Source organism: Zeugodacus cucurbitae, chromosome 2 (genome assembly GCF_028554725.1).
Source record: "Zeugodacus cucurbitae isolate PBARC_wt_2022May chromosome 2, idZeuCucr1.2, whole genome shotgun sequence".
Lineage (NCBI taxonomy): Eukaryota > Metazoa > Arthropoda > Insecta > Diptera > Tephritidae > Zeugodacus > Zeugodacus cucurbitae.
In genome coordinates this window covers 19573942-19593506 of record NC_071667.1, presented here as the reverse complement: position 1 = coordinate 19593506, position 19565 = coordinate 19573942, and the positions used below count along the sequence as shown (strand labels likewise).

Sequence of the window (19565 nt, the reverse complement as noted above, 5' to 3'; positions counted from 1 at the left end):
CAAAGTACACTATATCCAAACCAAGCGCGCCAACTTAATTTTGCTAGGATATATCATATTTTTGAAAAACCTGAAATTAAGTATATGGGAGCTGGGGAAGTTGTGGCCCGATTTTAACCATTTTTGGTACAGAAACACATTATTAGAAGAAAAAGATTTCCTCTGAATAGCATCGATATTTTCGATGAAGAATTAGCCATAGGCACTGAATTTTTCATGCTCGAGATCTGGGGACTTGAAAGGTTATAGTCCGATTTCTATAATTTTTCTTCAAGTGATGCACAGCTCAAATATAGTATTTAGTATTTATGTAATGTTTTATTCCGCTATCTTCATTGGTTCCTAATGTATATTTTATAAAGTGAAGGAATCAAATAGAATTCAAAATTGAGTGAATTAGACGTGGTTGTGAAACGATTTCGCATTTTTTTCCATCCGTGTCATCTGGGTGTCAAGAAAATATTACGAATTTCTTTGAAATCGCCAATTTAATTTTTTTTTTAATCTGAATGCAGCCGACCTCTGCTATTTCCTCTGTAAAATTTAGTGTTTCTGACGTTTTCCGTTAGTGAGGTGAGTTAACGCAATTTAAGCTTTTTTTTTTGGTTATTATCCGTTTTCATCTATTTTCATGGTGTGTGATGAAGTACTAAAATGAAATGTGAATAGTAAGTTTGTTTGATATAGCTTAAGTAGTTTATGAGATATATACAAAAAACCTATTTTGGGGCGGTGCCCCTTCCGTAGTGTGATCCTTGGGCCAATTCCGCCCATATGCAATATCAACTTCCTCAGCCAAGCGATATGTGTACCAAGTTTCATTAAAATATCTTAATCGGACAGACATTCAAATTTCGAATACAAACAACGGTTATGTGAACAAAACTATAATATCTGCCCAAAATGCTGCGAGAATATAAAGGGCGCATATTTTCTAATGCTGCCGCGATAACCAGCGGAAAAGAATTAATTAATTGTTTGATTTCGTATTAGGTTACGGCATTGGTATTTCCTGAATTCACAACAAATTGAGTACAAGTTACGCTCCCAGCATTATATTTAGACATTGAAGCTCAAACTGTTAAGAATGAGTTTATTTGAAGGTCAAATAATTAAAGTTTATTAGAAGAATTTTTAATTTTTAACAAATTTATTATTACATTTTCGAGATAATGCTTTGATAAATTAATAAAAAAAGTGGAAGACCAAAAAAAAAAAAACAATTTAAAATACTTAAATTTATTTGTTACGTTTTGTCTTCAACTTCCCGAAGTTAGGTGTTCGACATTAAATGAATTACTCCAACACACCAAAACACAGAGATTATTGCTTCAACAGTATTAAATTCAAGATTTTTTCGTTCTCGATTTTTTCGTTTTATTTCTGCTATTTGATACTAGTACAAACGAGTTTAGCTGAGTGTAAAAAAATTAAAGCGAAATAAAAACTGTGAAACCGCAAAAAATGCAAGAAAAATATTTACCAAGTACGAATAAAAGTAATAACACAACGCACAGCAACACACCAAACAATAACAACATAAATGCAAAGTAATCACCAATAGCAATATTAACACTAACAGTAACAGCAACAACAACAGTGTTAGTGGCAGCAAGAAAAACCGGTCGCAAAAATATTACAAGCAAGTTCACTTATTGCTCTGTTGCTGAGTTTCTGCGATTTATTGTTGCTGCCGAAATATTTTCGAAAATCACATCAGACGCTGTCTTTACCAACCACTCAACATATTGCAGCTGGCCGGTAGAGGCGATTCCATATTTTCTGACGGCAGCAGCGGCATCAACAGCACTATCGGTATTTTAATCGCTCAAACTCAAAAGTGAGTATGAGTACACACACAAATAAATACACAGAGACACATTTCGAAGACTGGTAAGTAGTATGGTTTGTAAGCATATTATTGTAGACTCACTTATCCATCGATGTGGAGACTTTGGCGCCATTTGGCTTTTCTGGTAAATAAAAGCATTTGTACGCAGCAAAATGCCACACCATCTAGTTGGCCATAACCAAATGCAACCGCAACTATGGCAACGGCAATAAGTGCATGCTGGAGCGCAAAGATTTCCACACCGACTTACCTGCTGTACCACTCAAGGCGCATTGGCGTTGTTGATATGTAATGCGGAAATGTACAGGAGAAGAAATATGTAATTTTAGAGATTCAGTAGGTTACCCTAAAAGCAAAAGTAAAAAAAGCAAGTAAGAAAAGGCTAAGTTCGGGTGCACCCGAACATTTTATACTCTCGCAATTTATTGAAGAAATTTTATTAAGATAACACCCAAATTTACCCATAAATTCGGCTTAAAGTTTAATAGAATAACGAAAATTGTCATATATAGTATATGAGGGCTGAGGTAATTCCTAAACCGATTTCATTCATTTTCACCAGCAAGGCACACTAAATCCAAGACTAAACGCTCACTTAATGTTGCTTAGATATTTCATATGTTAACCAATACATGCGGAATAAAGCCCAATATATGCGGAATAAAGCCCAACGTATTTTTAACAAACCTGTAATTAGGTATATGGGATCTAGGAGATGTTATGAGCCGATTTTAATGAATTTTGGAACAGAGACACACTATTAAAAGAAAACAATTTCCTCTGATTTACATTAAATTATCTGAGAGATTTACCCATATTTTCGGTTAAAATTTACCCTTAGGTGCTAAGTTCAACATGTTCGATATCTGGGGACTTGAAAAGTTATAGTCCGTTTCGACAATTTTTACACAAGTGAAGCCACAGATCATATACAGTATTTGTGTAAAGTGTTATTTCGCTATCTTCATTGGTTCCTTATGTAAATATTATAAAGTGAAGGAGTAATATGGAATCCAAAATTGAGTTTTATGAGAAGTTGTCGTGGTTGTGAACCGATTTCGGCCATTTTTTAACCGTGATAACGCTTGTCAAAAAAATATTAAGTACCGAATTTTATTCGAATCGGTCGAGTATTTCCTGAGATATGGTTTTTGACCCATAAGTGGGCAATGCCACGCCCATTTTCCATTTCGTAAAAAAAATCTGAGTGCAGCTTCCTTCTGCTATTTCTTCTGTAAAATTTAGTGATTCTGACGTGTTTCGTTAGTGAGTTAACCCACTTTTCGTAATTTCCAACCTAACCTTTGTATTGGAGGTGGGCGTGCCTATTATCCGATTTCAACTATATTCATGGTGTGTGGTGGGATAAGTAAGAAAACCGACTGCAGAATGTTTGGTTTATATAGCTTCATTGGTTTGCGAGAAATATACAAATAGCCAATTTGTGGGCGGTGCCACGGCCACTTCCCCAAAAAAGTTACTCCCAAATATGCTCCTAGTGCGATCCTTTATTCTAAATTTTACTTTTATCACTTCATTTATGGCTTAGTTATGACACTTTATAGTTTTTTGGTTTTCGCCATTTTGTGGGCGTGGCAATGGTCCGATTTCACCCATTTTCGAAAGCAACTCTCTCACGGTCCCAAGGGATATTTGTGCCAAGTTTCGTCAATATATCTTTTTTTAAGTCATTAGCTTGCAGAGACGGACGGACAGGCATCCGGATTTCAAATCTGCTTGTCACCCTGATCACTTTGGTATATATCACTCAATATCTAACTCTTTTAGTTTTAGGTGTTACAAACAGCCGTTATGTGAACAAAACTACAATACTCTCTTTGCAATTTTTGTTGCGAGAGTATAAAATATATAAATTTCTCTGGTTTTTTATCCAGTCCACCAATTAACCTTTGACTTGAAGCACTCTAACCACCGTTATTAGATTGTCGGCTTCTCCTTTCTTACTAACTTATATATATGTATATTTGGCGTAGGAACCGTTTAGCCGGTTATAGCCGAATCTACCAGAGTGCGCCATTTATCTCTCCGTTTTGGAATTTGGCGCCATTTGGAAATTTCAAATGCAGCCAGGTCACTTTCCACTTGGTCATTCCAACGGAGTGGAAGTCTTCCGTGGCTTCCATATGCGGTCACTGCAGAGCTGGAGTGTTTCGTCCATTCTGGGTTCGATTTCGAGGCTGATATTATTGGTGTTGTTAATGCTTGTACCCAGGTAAACGAAATTATCTACGATCAAATGTATGACTATCAACAGTGACGTGGAAGCCGAGACGCGAGTGCGCTTACTGTTTGTTTGATAACAGGAGATATTTCGTTTTGTCCTAATTTACCACCTGATCCATTCATTTCGCTTCCTTATCCAGTCTGAAAAAAATCAGAACTAGTTCCTCGAACTGAGGGACAGTGAGGGTAGATAGAGGACCACAAGGCATTAACCTCCTTATGACAATAGTCAACCAGATTCGTGTATTTGTAAGGTTGTATTTGCAAGGAATCCGGTTACGTACTCCAAAGATAGTGAATAATCGCGACCAGTCTGGAAAAGGCGGAACTAGTTCCTCGAACTCAGGGCAGATAGAGGATCCCAAGGCATTAACCTACTTATAACATGAGTCAACCAGTTTCGTGTATTTGTATGGTGAATCCGGTCACGTACTCCAAAGACTGAATATTCGCAACCAAACCAACCAAAGTAGCGCCTGTCGGCAAGAATAGTTTGTCTCGAGATCAATCAAAGAGTTCGATGGAAGCAGATCAAGATTTCAAGTGGACAACTTGATTTATATTTTTTAAATTTAAAATGTCAATTGGAACGTGTGTCCCAAATGCACTGAGCCATTTTAGTAATTTTTACGAGGTTTCGCAAAACTTCCGCACAAGCAATAACCGCCTACATCTTTTTCAACTCGTATTCGGAACAGGAATCAAGAGTCAGCCTTCAGTTTCCTACAGAGTGGCTAAAACTAGTAACTAGAAATTTACACGCTGGTACTCGTATATAAGTATACACAGACTTTGTGGACTTGGATCCACGAGCTGCAAACAACTACCGACAATAATATGGCTTAAAATTTCGCTGGCAGTTGAATGGCAGCACAAATCCAGTTGCTGTAGCAACATTGTCACAACGTCACGACGGCACAAATTTGTAATTGTAATTGCTCGTTGCCGAGATTGGGATTGGTGCAACCAATGAACAGCAGCAAAAGCAGGCCGCGCTGAGACCACAAATGCATGTTGCATAACAACTCAACTTATACGCAACGGTATAGGTAAGTAATACAGATATGCAAGGGGGAATTTACACAGCCGCAAGTAGAGGAAATAGCTAAGTGATGAAAAAGGAATCCTCTATGGTTGTCAGATGCTACTAGAACTCCTGCCATCATTGCTGCCAATGCTCATTGCTATTACTATTGTCGTTTCCGCATATGCAAGCGAATATTTGCACATTTGCGTCGCGCCTGCAGTCGAACTGCTGAAAAATAGAAAATTTCATTTTGAAAACCACAAACCACTTACTAGTCGGTTGACGCACACGCGTTTCCGCGCTGAGTTCCATTCACTTCACTTCACTCTTCAGCCCATGTGAACTCGGCACATCAGCGATTTGGAGCTCGATGGTTATTAGCCATACGTTGGTTGTTGTTGGGCGCTATTTGACTATGGTTAGAGGTCAACCAAAAACTGTCTGCTGTGCACAGCACGCATGAATCCATACATACATATCTTATATGCTTAGTTTGGCCTTCGGAAAGGGTAATTATTGATCTTGTTTTTATTGTTAAGTGCTATCAGCGTTATGGTTAGCATAGTTTCGGGAACGTTAGAGTGTGTCGAAAGTGTTCAAGTACAAGCAATTTATTTGTGGTGATGAAAAGAGGTCGCCGAAAGGAGGTCAATCAAATACTTAAGATCGAATGTTTCTAGACCCAAGTTGAAAATAGACATGAAGGAATATTTACATAAATATACAAATATGTTTGTATTACATTAAGTATTTATCTGTGTGATGTTTAATAAGTTACCGAAATGACAAAGTCTTATCAAGTAAAGAAATCAAACAAATCTGTATTCAAAACTCGAGTTCTGCACTACATTGTACTCCTTGTTGATCAAGACCAAAAAAAAATTAATTTCAAAGAGCCTCTGTCTAGTGTCGTTTCTGATGCTTTCTCTTTTGTACTTCGCAGTACCGTTGGTCAGCATGTCATCAAAAATTCAGCCATTCCGTTTAAAAGAGCAAAAAGTAATACGGTACTAGAGAGTACCGTCGGACGACAAAGGGATAAGCAATAATTAATATTGGCTAACCTAATATTATTAGGGCCCGCGTGAGTTTAGCGTTGGCTGGGCGATTGTCAACACTTACGTCGTCGCAAGGTCGTTCTCCATTGGGAGGAATTGTAAGAGATCTAGGGATCGTCATGACCTTAGTAGAAGACATTTATCTCTATTTTCGTGGTATTTAATTAACGTCCAAATATATTGTGTCCCCTGATTTCTACCCCTAAAAACTAGGTGTGGCAATTGTTCTAACACTTCTTGACTATACCGATTCCATAAGATTAATTATAGAAGCGAGTTATATATAAATTACTTTAGCGAACTTGGATATTAATCATGTGGAGAATTCTAAACAGTCGACGTTTCTGTGGAGTTTCTTCTAGGTTTAACGATTATATGGAAAACGAAGTGTTTTCCACATTCGGACATGAGAGATTTAGACCTATTGTTCAAGTAATACAAAACACTATATTCCTCAAGCTTTATAAATAACTAGCAGACTAGCTCCGGTTTCGCACGGGTTTAAACAAACATTTCAAAAATTTATAATACGTTTTTATACACTCTCCCATACATACAGTGTCGGGCAAAACATATTAGACTGATGGCTATGAATGCTAAAACATCTCGTATAGTCCAAATTACTATTTTCGATATAAAAACGTACTTAAATATAAAGATAAATTGTTTATTTAGTGAAATAATAATAAAACTTATAATTTTTTTAATATTTTAAATTTTATACGAAAGAAATTAAAAGTACCCAGTAATCACCGTGACAAAACATATTGGACTGGTCGCAATTTTTCACGATAGGCGACGAAAATTACGTTAGTTTGTGATGATTTTACATTATCTACGCAATTTGAATAACGACACAAAAAATCAGCATCATTTCAGCCTAACTAAGTTTTTTTGTACAAGAAGTTATGATGCGATTAAAATTCTAATTTTTTCGAAGAAATATATAACAAAAAGTCGCCATGGCTGGAAATAAACATTCAGTTCAATTAAAACCATTATTTATTAAATACTACAATAATGTTTTATCACAAAGAGATATTTGTAACAAGTTTTATGTCAAAAAAATCAAAACTTTATTATAAAGTAATCTAGGGAAAGGTATCTGTGAAAAATCACCATCGCGGAGAACGACCCAAAGTTAAAACATGGCATGACGATTCCAAATAAGTCGGCGGCAAGCGTGATTAAAGACTTAAATATGATAGTTAACAGTCGTAATGTACAAAGTAGAGTGTGTACAATTGGGATAAAAAGTTATAGATCATCCAAAACTGCTTAAATCAAGAAAAAATCGATTAAAACGTTTAAAATTTGCTGGGGAACACAATAACTGGTCAGTGAAACGATAAAAAACAATACTTTTCTTTGATAAATTAATATATAATTTGAAATACTTAGGAATGAGAAGTGTTCGCCGATCAAATAATAAACGGTTACTTCCAGGGTACAGATAAGCAAGTTTAGGTGTCATTATGGTATGGCGATGTTTTCCGGGGTTGGTGTTGAACCTCTACAATGAGTCAATTGTATTGTTAATCGATTCATATTCAAGGATATCCTTGAGAACGTGATGCTTCCCCATGCCAAGTGGAATATGTCACTTTTGTGGTCGTTTCAACACGACAACGAGCCAAAGAAAATCTCGAAACTACAGAAAATATGAATATGAGTAGCCAGCTCAATCGCCGATCTCAATACTATTTAAAATCTCACATATAAGGATAGGCAAAGAAAATGTTAATGGAAACAAATAGTTTAGAGCTGTAAAACGAACATGGTTAGGGACTCCACAGGAATTTATTAACAATATTACAGCTTATATGTCAAATAGATGCAGTTAAATAATTAAAAATAACGGTTATTCTATAAAATATTAAACAAAAATCATTATTCCTATATGTTTTATCACACTGAAAAATGCATATGTTTAATTTTTTTTCATAAAATAAATAGTTATTCTTCAAATCTGAATAATTTGTTTATGTTTAAAATGATAATTGCGAGAACAGGAGATTACATTATTATGATTACGACCTCTAGTCTTTGGTGTCCGTTGTCTTTCTCTCTTATTATGACGGCGTTGGGAACGCTCATAGTTCGACGCCCTAGAACTATTTTCAGAAAGTTGAGATTCTAGCAACAAATATAGCCTATGTTACTCGGGGTGGATGTAGCTTTCCAATGGTGAACGGCGTAGTAGTTTTTGAGTTTATTGATTACAAATATACATACAAATATTTCCTCTTTATAATTTATAATAGTATAGATAATAAGAATAGGACAGCGCGAAACCCATACATCTGTAAGTATATTTGTTTCTCAGAAATGTCTAGTCACTGTTTTTCCTTTGACTGAAATTGTCAGCCAACATAACTATGTCTTAACTGCAATGCAATGTTTTCAACTCACTAATACTTTATGCCACCCAACTAAGAGACTCGCTTTTATACAACTAATTACCTTTAAGAATTTTCGAAAAGTTTTATAATTTTGTTAGTATCGGTCGGACTCTTTACAAAGCTGTAATTCGACAACGAAGTGGTTTTACTTTAACCCTTGTGTAAATGTGTACAGGTAGGTTATACCTGGTTTTGCTTGGAAGTGGAATATGGAATAAGGGAAAGCAGTGCTTGTAGTATAAGATCTTTTTAGAAGTGGGAACAAACTATAAAAATTTCAATATCACGGTATGGGGTCCGTAAAATCTAATTTTAGATATTATTTGTGGATTTATGTGAATTTATAGTGAAGAAAGATTTCTAAGCATTGAAGTGGAAAAGCTCCATTGGTCCTACGAGGTTTTGAAATATAGCTGATACTCTTACTGCTCAAAATATTCCTTAAATTTATAGGCAGGTAAGTCTCAAATCGAACCAAAAACGTGCTAAGAAAACCTCATACGCATAAACTAAGGGTTAAGCAGCATGTAACATTCGGTTGCAATTCGAAAAGTTGCCGCTGACAATTAGCTTAAAAGTTTGTGCAACATCTGTGCGCGCTGCAACAAAGTCTGCCATTGATGATTTTAGGTGCCCTTATGTATTTTTTTGATGGTAACGTTTTTCTTTCATTTTTACTTCCATTTTTGTATACAACACTAATGAATTCTCAATATTTTTCTTTCTCACACTTTTCAGAATTTCACAGTTGGTCGAGTTCGCCCGTTGATGTAATGAGTGAAGGCGAAATTTCTAAATGTGAAGGTGTATATTGGTGAATGGGTGTTAACGTTTATGTTTAGAGACGTAAATACATATTTACATATATACAGGTAAACAGTGTGTTAAACAATTATACGCATTATAGTTAAATGAACGTTTGTAATACCTATCTACGTATGTATTGAGACATGACTTTTCTAAAGCCTAATATAATATTTTTGTTGAGCATGAAACGTATTTGAATCGCAAAAAGTTTGTACTTCGTTAGATTTTGTAAAAATGTTTCACTTTTATAACAATTTAAGAATCGGACTATCAATTATTCATTTTAAAAATAAAGTCCTTAGTAAGGCTACCAAAAAAAATTCCTCACCTACCCAAATGGTTAATTTTTATCTTTAACCATTTTGGTTAAATGAGTCTTCAGCATTTTCAGAAATATTTTGCCTCAGCCATTATTACTCTACTCCTCTCCTTTCGTAATAATTCCCCAATATCCTGATTTCGTGATGTAATTCAAATTCTGGACTTTCCCATTGCTGGAACATTGTGATCACTATAATAAAGTTTTCAGTGAACCTTTCTCGAAATAATTTCTTACGACCCGAAAGGAAAGAATCGTCGAAATACATCAGTAACCAATATTTCAAAAATTTCACAAATATTAAAAAATTTATCAAAAAAATTCGACAAAAGATAGTCCTGATGTTGGTATTCTCTTATTAATTTTCAATTATTTTTAATCTTACCAAAAAAACAGGTCTGTGGTATTTCATAGAAATAGCCCGCAAAATTTTCAACAACACTGTAAACGCATGCAGTCAAACCCGAGGGATACGTACACAAAGTTGGGTTTGTAAACAGTCGACGTAGTCAGTGGACACAACTTCACATTCTACCTAACTGTAATTAATTTGCGCTCGGCCTCGCTAGGTTTTGGCACAAATGCGCCTAGGAAATTAATGGAATAAAGGAAAGCTTGTTGCCTCTCCAAAGGCTTTACAGTTCAACAATTTTGCATTTTACTTCTGCAAATGTATGTAAGTGAGTGTGCCTATTTCAGGTGCATCTTTAAGAAAACTTGGTGTTATTCTGAATTAATTCAAACTGTGTACTCTGCAACGCTTATATTCCTAACCTGAGATGCCGGGTGAAACCCAAAAGTGGCAAGTCGGCAATATAAAGCAGGAATACATATCCAGTTGGCTGCTATAAGGAAAGTGATAGGCGAAGAATGACATTGCAAAAGTTCGTACCCGGGAAATAGAGCAAACACGACAGCCAGACCCTCCCCAGACAACTAACTTGGGAGTGCAACTAGAGAAAATATGTATGTATGTATATATATTGTCACTACTACTTTAGAGTGCAAAAGTTTTCAATTTAGCTACTTTCCACCACACCACCCACACTCACTTATTAACTTTTTTCAAGAAAATTCCGAATTAGCTGACATTAAGTGAATTTATAGCATTAGTTTCAAGTTGGTGGCGGTATAAACACAAGTTTGCGAAGAAAATATACGGCGAGTACATTTGTTGAAAGAAAAGTGAAATAATTCATTGGCCCCACGGTCAATTATTTCCGAGAGAAATTAAGAAATATATATATGTCGGTATGTGGACTTAAACAATTTGATAGTGAATGAGACCCCAAATAAGAGGGTAGTCGTTGGGTTTAAGAATATAATTTTTAATTTACAAACCATTATTGGTTTCTGAAGCTGTTCTTAAGACAAAATTTTTAATTGCCATACATAAATGGTTCCAGGAGCAATCTCATCAGTATTACAAGCGGAAATGAAGTCCTTCGAGCTAATAAATTTGTTCTATCTGCTTAGATGCAGATCTGTGTGAGATTTTAGATTATTCTCTACCTAATTTTCTACCTCGAGTATTATCTCAATTATGTTTATCAATATGACGAATGCCTCCTAAACTTTGTAATCATAAGACCTAGACGCTGAGACCAAACCAACATCGGAATATCTTATTTGATTAGATATGGCTGAATCTATGTGATTTCTATCCAGCCATCATTATTTTTAGGTCTTACATTTTTCTTCGTTGTACCGGTATACTAACAACAGCTGATTATTTCAACGGTCCGAGCACCACGTATAAGCTTCATACATTATTTTAGAAATTGCAAATATTGGCCCGCCCATTCAATCCACCCTCTTACTAGACACTACATGTCTCTTCGCTGTGAAAATTTTGCTGAAAAACTGCAACAAAAAGAAACTTTAATTTGTAAGCCAACAAGAAAGCCAATTCTGTGCTAGACTCGCATGCACTGTCTACAACAATCGAAATATATCGCCACAACAAAGTTGCGTGCAACAGAAGACATGTGCATTTTTTATTGCCCAAGCCAGAGGCGATAGGTAACTCAATTCTATTGTTTGCGTTCTTCTCTTTTTTGTTTCGTTATACTATTTACTAAAGTTTAGTGTGAATTAAGCCACAGTGAGAGGCCGACCATTTTTCACATCGAGTGAGAAAAGACTAGAAGACAGTGTGAACGATTTTTTACAGATTTCTGAAACAAAGTTGATAAGTTTCAAGGAATCGAAGCGAACAAAAATCTTCTAACTACAAGCAAACTTTATATACATAATCTTGTACATATTTTTAAAAACAGTGAAAACAAATTTGTTTGGGGAGCATATAGATTGGTATATTTGCCTTCGTTCTTTCATTTCATCGGTGTGCTAGTGTTTAGTGTTATAGTCTTATATTGATGAAGATGTGATCTTTAACCTGTTGCAAGCCAAACGAATACTTCAGTATATTTATCTGAACCTTTCGTATGCTTTCTCTTACTAGACTTATTGAAACTATATATATTAGTTCAGGTTAGTTTTAGTTACGATAATTAAACTTTATGATTTTATTAAAGTATTAGATTTTTATGGACGCCGGGTCGTAACTGAATCACTAACAACAAGAATAGGGCTAAGATATCTTACTTAATAACAGATATATACTACTGCATTTTTGAAGTTCTTTATATTAGTTATATGGGAGCTAGAGGAAATTATGACCCGATTTGACTGATTTTTGGTATAGAGATACATTATTAGAAGAAAACGATCCCCTCTGAATTTCATTAAATTATCTGAGTGATTTACAGATATTTTATGAATGTCGGCCACTTTCATGAAATATGGTTGATTGAAATTAGTTGAGTAGTTCCTGAGATGTGTTTTTTTTTTCTAAAAGTGGGCGATTGAAATTAATCGCCAAATCATTTTTGTGATGAAGTGAATAGGTTATTTCAAATTACCCATACAATTTTGATAAAAGCTGTCTTCAATGACTCCTAAAAACGGCTCAAGACTATTAAATGTTTTTTTAGCGAAGATACCTTCCATTTATATTTCTATATATGTATGTATACATATTTATTTTTTATTATATGTTAATCGCTTCATTTAGCTTATATGTAGCTTTTAATTGCTCACCATTGTAATACACACATATTTCAGAAGGAATTTGATTTATTTTCATGCATAGAGCGCTTAAAAAAGATTAACACAAAAACAAGTAAGGAAAGGCTAAGTTCGGGTGCAACCGAACATTTTATACTCTCGCAATTTATTTAGAGATTTACCTATATTTTCGGTGAAAAATTACCCTTAGGCACTGAGTTCTTCATGTTTGATATCAGGGGCCTTGAAAATTCATGGTCCGATTTTGACAATTTTTCCACAGGTGATGTCACAGCTCAAATACAGTATTTGTTGTTAAAGTTTTATTTCGCTATCCTCATTGGTTCCTTATGTATATCTTATAAAGTGAAGGAATCAGATGAAATTCAAAATTGGGTTATATGGGAAGTAGGCGTAGTTGTAAACCGATTTCACCCATATTCCACCAGTATCATCAGGGTGTCAAGAAAATATTATATACCGAATTTCATTGAAATCTGTCGAGTAGTTCTTGAGATATGGTTTTTGACCCATAAATGGGCGACGCCACGCCCATTTTCAATTTTGTAAAAAAATCTCAGTGCAGCTTCCTTCTGCCATTTCTTATGTAAAACTTGGTGTTGCTGACGTTTCTCGTTAGTGAGTTAACGCACTTTTAGTCATTTTCAACCTAACCTTTATATGGGAGGTAGGCGTGGTTATAATCCGATTTTCTCCATTTTTGGACTGTATAAGGTAGTACCTAAAGTAAATGACTCCAGAAAGTTTCCTTGATTTAGCTTTAGTAGTTTGCGAGGTATGTACAAAAAACTTAGTAGGGGGCGGGGCCACGAGAATCGGAATACTTTGGAAAATAAGGGCCACCCTAATGTTTATATGTAGCTACATACATATGTATGAGATAATCTCACAGTGTTTGCCATGCGAGCACTTCGCGTCAAAACAAAAACGTGGGCAAATACCATTTTTGTTTTAACGCGGACTTTATAATTTTTTGTGGATTTTATTAAGCACACAGTTGTGCATGTGTAGGTGTGTGCGGATTTTTTTATAAACTTGAACTGGGCCACAACATGGACGAATTGAACTAGGCAGTTGGGCATACAAAGTGAAGACACTTGCTTCTACATACTTTAATTCACATGTATGGTTGTATATGTGTGTAGATAAAAGCAAACATACCACACATATGAATTTTGTGAAATGGGACCACATGCAACTGCAACTGATGTGCAACCGCAAGAACGGTGCTTTCTTTTGCTATACAAACATATACCATATACCATATACTGTTAGACGAGTACATATGCAAGTACTTATTTACAAATCACAATGGCGAGGTGTTATGATTCCACAGCACTCTATTCACATGTTTTATTTACTTTTGACGTTTTACTGTGTTGTTTTTACATTTGCTAGTGTTTTTGCTTTCCACTTTATACTTTGCGTTTCGTTTGTGTAGCGCCATTATTACAGAATAACACTCTGACTCTTGCATTGTTAAATGTGGAAAAAATTTTCTTTTATTGTTTGTCAGCTTTTCTCTAGAAAATAGAGCTGTTGTTAATATTTACACATACACCCACACATATAAGCAGTGTTAATATTAGATAAAAATCTAGAGTGATTTGGATATACATATATCCCAATAGTAATAGATCAATTTTAAGCCATTGGACTTCACTGTTCTGTGCGCAGCTAATGTTTTAGTATTCATGCGTATCGCGAGGTTTGATACGGTGAACACTGAGGATTCCGAGAACGCAAAGATAAACCAACTAACCAGAATATTAATTGGCAAGTAGGAACCGCTACTGGCTGCATTTGCAGGTTCTTCGCCACTCCAAACTGATTCTCGGGGGTATCACCGGAAAAGATTTAAACAGCTGTAATTTTGAAACAAATTTTATTTGTTTTTTTTTTCACATTTTATCACAGAGTTTATTGGGAGTGGTTAAAAATTATCGACTAATTTTGGTTCAAGCGATATCCACATTATCTACAGAACATACAAAGTTTTTAATACAACCAATATTTATGAATTTCATTGATTATAGGTCACGACCAAGTATTCTATGATAGAATTCGAGGAATTTTTTATGGAATCCCGGGTTTAGCTTATCAAACGGATGAGGACTTGGGTTTACTTGGTATTGCGAATTGATTTATATTTTAAAAAGCGATCGGTGAATTAGCGCTGATGATACCAAATGATTTTGGGTCCATATAACTTTTATTTTTGTGCGATAGGTAAATTATCGCTTCACATCACTTTGGATCAATATAACATTTTTTGTGCCCAACATATAATTTACTCTTAAAAAGATATTTAATAACCAATACTATGATGACTAAGATAATATCGCTCGCAGGTAAAGAAGATTGATAAAAAATTAAATGGAAACCGTTATAACTCAAAGTAATTACGTTGAAGAACATAAAAAACTTCATATTGATAATAAAAAAACTTAAATTAATATTTAGTTCGAGGAAAATGAATATTTATTAATATAATTATTAATATAATTAATTAATATCCATTTTAATATCAAATTCGATACACAAAAGTATAAATCTATGTATGTGTAAAAGTATAACATAAATATAAGGGGAAAAAAAGAAAAACATAAACATTTTTTCCATGTAAATTTTAACATACATACATAACAGTATTTCATATTCTTCCGAATTTCTTGAAATTTAATACAAAACCACAAATAGCAAAGAAACGAGGATATTTTACACATATACATACATATGTACATGCAAACATATATATATGTATTTGAAAGTAATGTAACACATTAAATATCCAAGTAAAACGAACAATAGCAACAACAAGCAAGGGAAATTTTTAATTGGCGAAACAATAAAATCAATCAACTGCAATTGTCAACCTAAACCTAATTGGATTACAACATTTTTCAACTACACGAGTATCCGGGTATTCCATTGATACAAATAAATTATAGTAAGGGTATCTGGATAATAATTTATTTCAATTATTCACATTTTCGTAAGTCCGGGTATGATCCTGTGATGGATAAAATCGAGATAAAATGGATATGCAGGTAATACTAATTTATTCACTCATTCAAAGATACGAATATTCGATATATATTTCATTTATAAATTGAAATATTTTTAAAGGCCTCCTAAATTTATTGTATGATATTTAAGAAAATATTACTACAAAGGTCACTTTAAAAAAAAAAATAAAAAAATAAAAGAAAATTAAATTAATAAAAATCTTGCAAAACAGCGGATTTACTTAAAAAATAAGAAAAATCGTCTAAATACATTCAAAATAATTCCACATTCAATTTTAAACCAAAAATCTTTAGTTCAATAAAACTTATAAGCATTTTTTCTCATATGTAAATTTACAAAATTTCATATTCGCATGGATTTATGTATGTTTTTGGTTGACACAGTTTAGGGGCGAACCTTAAAAATGCAAGAATTGGTTTACAATCTGCTTGCTACTCTACTCTAAAGGGTTCTTTAATAAGAGCATTACTAGCTTGTGCCAAGATCTTTTCGCACAATTCGCCACAACTATATCACAGAGATGCCCAACGCTTGACAACGAAGTGTGAGAGACTGATTTGGATATTCCTCAATTGATGCGCTAACGGCAGCAATATTCTCGAAACTACGGGCACTTCTTTGTGTCACTGGCACGTGAACATTGTGTACTGTGCCTGTGCATTGAAATTGTTCCACAAGACGCTCAATTGTTGATCTTACAGGACGATATGAAGACCGTAAATTGGACGTAGCGCTCTTAAAATTGAGGCCACTGACCCCGAATTTGGGTAGTAAATTTTAATGATTTCGACTCGTTGTTGGATCGTATATCTTTCCTTGATGAAATGGCAAACCTTACTGAAGAGAAATGTCAAAAGAGCGAGAAAAATATGGCATCGTTTGCTGTCCCTATCAGCCTACTTTTGTAGCGCCCCTATTGAAAAGTCCTTTATATCGTAGAATTTAGATATGCTTCTTTAGGTTGGTATTTTTATTTACATGTGCACTAAAGTGTGTATGTATGTAACAATATAAATAAGTTGCTGAGATTGTTGACTTCTTAGGGTGCGTGCAGAGTGGCCGCTTGTTGCCGAGCCGAGCCGACTGACGCTTATTGCAAGAACTTGTTCATGCGAGAAACAAGTTTGAGTGTGCATAGTGGATGCGAGAATCAGCGCTGATATTTTATCTATTATTTGTGTTTTATGTATGTTTGTATGCATTTGGGTTTGTTGTTCATTCGTGTTTGTGAAATTGAAGTGAAAAGATATGGATTCGTCAGATGATGCGTATTTAGCTTCGGCTACTGTTTTAAAATATTTTATCAACAAAAAATCATTTGGAAAACATCCAATAAATGATAAACGAAGTGAATTTGGAGAATTTCATCACTTATATAGTGATTTAAGAAAATATCCTGCCAAGTTTAAAGAATATACTCGAATGAGTATTGAAACTTTCGACTATATTCTCGAAAAGATTGGTGATAAATTAAAAAAGAAGTGGAGTAATTTTATTAAAGTACCAATATGTCCATGTGAACGCTTGATAGTAACTCTCAGGTAAGAAATTTTTTATGTTTTATATATTTGTATTTATTGTATTAAATTCATTTTATATCGTATTAAATTCATGAATACATTTTTTTTATAAATAAAAAGAAAAATTAAAAAAAAAATTAAAAATAAATAATATAAATTAATTAAGAGGAATTTAAAGATGAATAAATTACAGTTTCCATTGTATTTTGGTCTGGAACCAATGATGATGAAGTTGATGGTATATTTGTACCTTCAACTGTGGTAAATGAGATCGGTTGAAAACAAGGAGTTGTGCTAAGGTCTAAAGAATTTATCTGGTAGCTTTCAGAAGAAACGCTGGTTGGTGAAGACAAAGGCGCGTATCTTGAAGTTTCATTGGACAGTGTGGGCATATTTTTAACTTTTGCATACACGTATTTATAAAGTACATTTTGCATTTCCATTCGACACAGAAATTTATTCTCTGGGTCCAACTTCCGAATATGCGGCAAAAGAGTTACGAAAAATGCTTCATCTTCATCCAATACAGTCTTTTTTTCCATTTTTTTATTTTCCAGCAGTGCCAATTTTCTTTTTTCAATTTCCAACAATTGGGCAGTGCTGTTAGAGGTATTTTTTTTTTTCGATGGAACTTCACAGCTGAACTCGTCATTGTCGCACAGATCTCTTGTTTCTTCGACTTGTGAAGTGTTGAGAATATCTTCAATTTCTTCTTCATATACAACCTCTTCTTGGGTAGCTTTTACACTTGACGCTTTTAAATTACCACTTAAATTTCTGAATTTCATTTGGTCCTTTAAAAACAGTAGAGAATTGAAATAAGGCCAACTCGAAGTAATTTGTGATGCGGCATCCCCCGATTTTGGAGTTGGAATTTTGCGTACTTCACATCGAAATTGATCGCGTAAATACTTCCATTTTTTTTTTAAGTCTTCCTCTGCAAGATCAAATAAAACCATATAATAAAAATATGATAAAAATTATATGCATACATGAATTTAAACAATAATATACAAAAATTTATACAAATAATATAATATAAATTTAAATAACAATTTTTGTTTTAACTTTCTTATTTAGATTTCTGGCAACTGGAGCATCATTTGCCTCACTAGCTTTTTCTTTTCGGCTAGGCAAATCAACAGTAGGAGCTATTGTTAAGGAGACAACACAAGTTCTATGGGATAATATGTTTACTATACATATGCCGCAGCCAAACGAACAATGTTTTCAAGAAATTGCAGAGCAATACTGGAAGCTATGGAACTTCCCAAATTGTATTGGTGCTATCGACTGGAAGCACATAACAATCAAGTGTCCAGGAAATACTGGCTCCATGTATTATAATTATAAACACTTTTTTCTATTGTATTGCAAGGTATTGCCGATGCCAACTGCAAATTTATTGCGGTTGAAGTTGGTGGATACGGAAAGCAAAGTGATGGTGGCACTTTTAGCTCTTCCAAAATCTTTAATCTTTTAAAAAGTGGAGAACTACCTGTACCAGGAAATACATGTCTGCCAAACAGTGAAGAAATTGTGCCATATGTATTTCTTGGGGATGAGGCTTATCCCCTTTTAGAATGTTTGTTAAGGCCGTATAGCCGAAAGGAGATAACGGAAGACCATGAATATTTTAATGCCCGGCTTTCAAGAGCTAGAAAGTGCATTGAATGCGCCTTTGGGTTATTAAGTGCAAGGTTCAGAATATTATGGAAACCCATTGAAACGGATCCTTTGTTCGCTGAACTCCTTGTAAAATGTATATGCCTTCTACACAACATAATTATTGATTTAGAGGGATTAGATGAAAATTTAAAAGAAGAAGTGCAAAAAGAAAATTTGGAAAAAATCATAAAAGAATTCAATAAAACAAGTGTCAAAAATGGTAGATTAATAAGAGATAAATTTTGTAATTTCGTATGCATGAATAAAATATAACAAATTTCAATGTAACTTACTTGGTATTTACATTTCTGAAGCAACGGACATCCATAGCTTTTCCACTAAAACACGGTTATGATAACATTTATTTTTCTGATCCCACAAAGCCGGCCGAGAAAAAACTTCACTTATTAATTGTTCTACATTCATTTTAAATAAACCAAAACACACGACTGTACTCAAGAAAAGTTCAACAAGAATGCCATTAAATGATGAATGACAGCATATGATTTTCATTTTAATTTTACTTTTTCCAAAGAATTTTATGTCCA

The 19565-nt window shown here is 34.2% G+C and overlaps 1 protein-coding gene across 2 annotated transcripts in view; it reads right to left on the bottom strand.

Annotated features, from left to right (window-relative positions):
* The window catches only part of LOC105217823 (cadherin-87A), a 266466-nt gene that overhangs the window by 239086 nt on the left and 7815 nt on the right, over positions 1–19565 (bottom strand). The gene's annotated exons all lie outside the window — the stretch shown is intronic.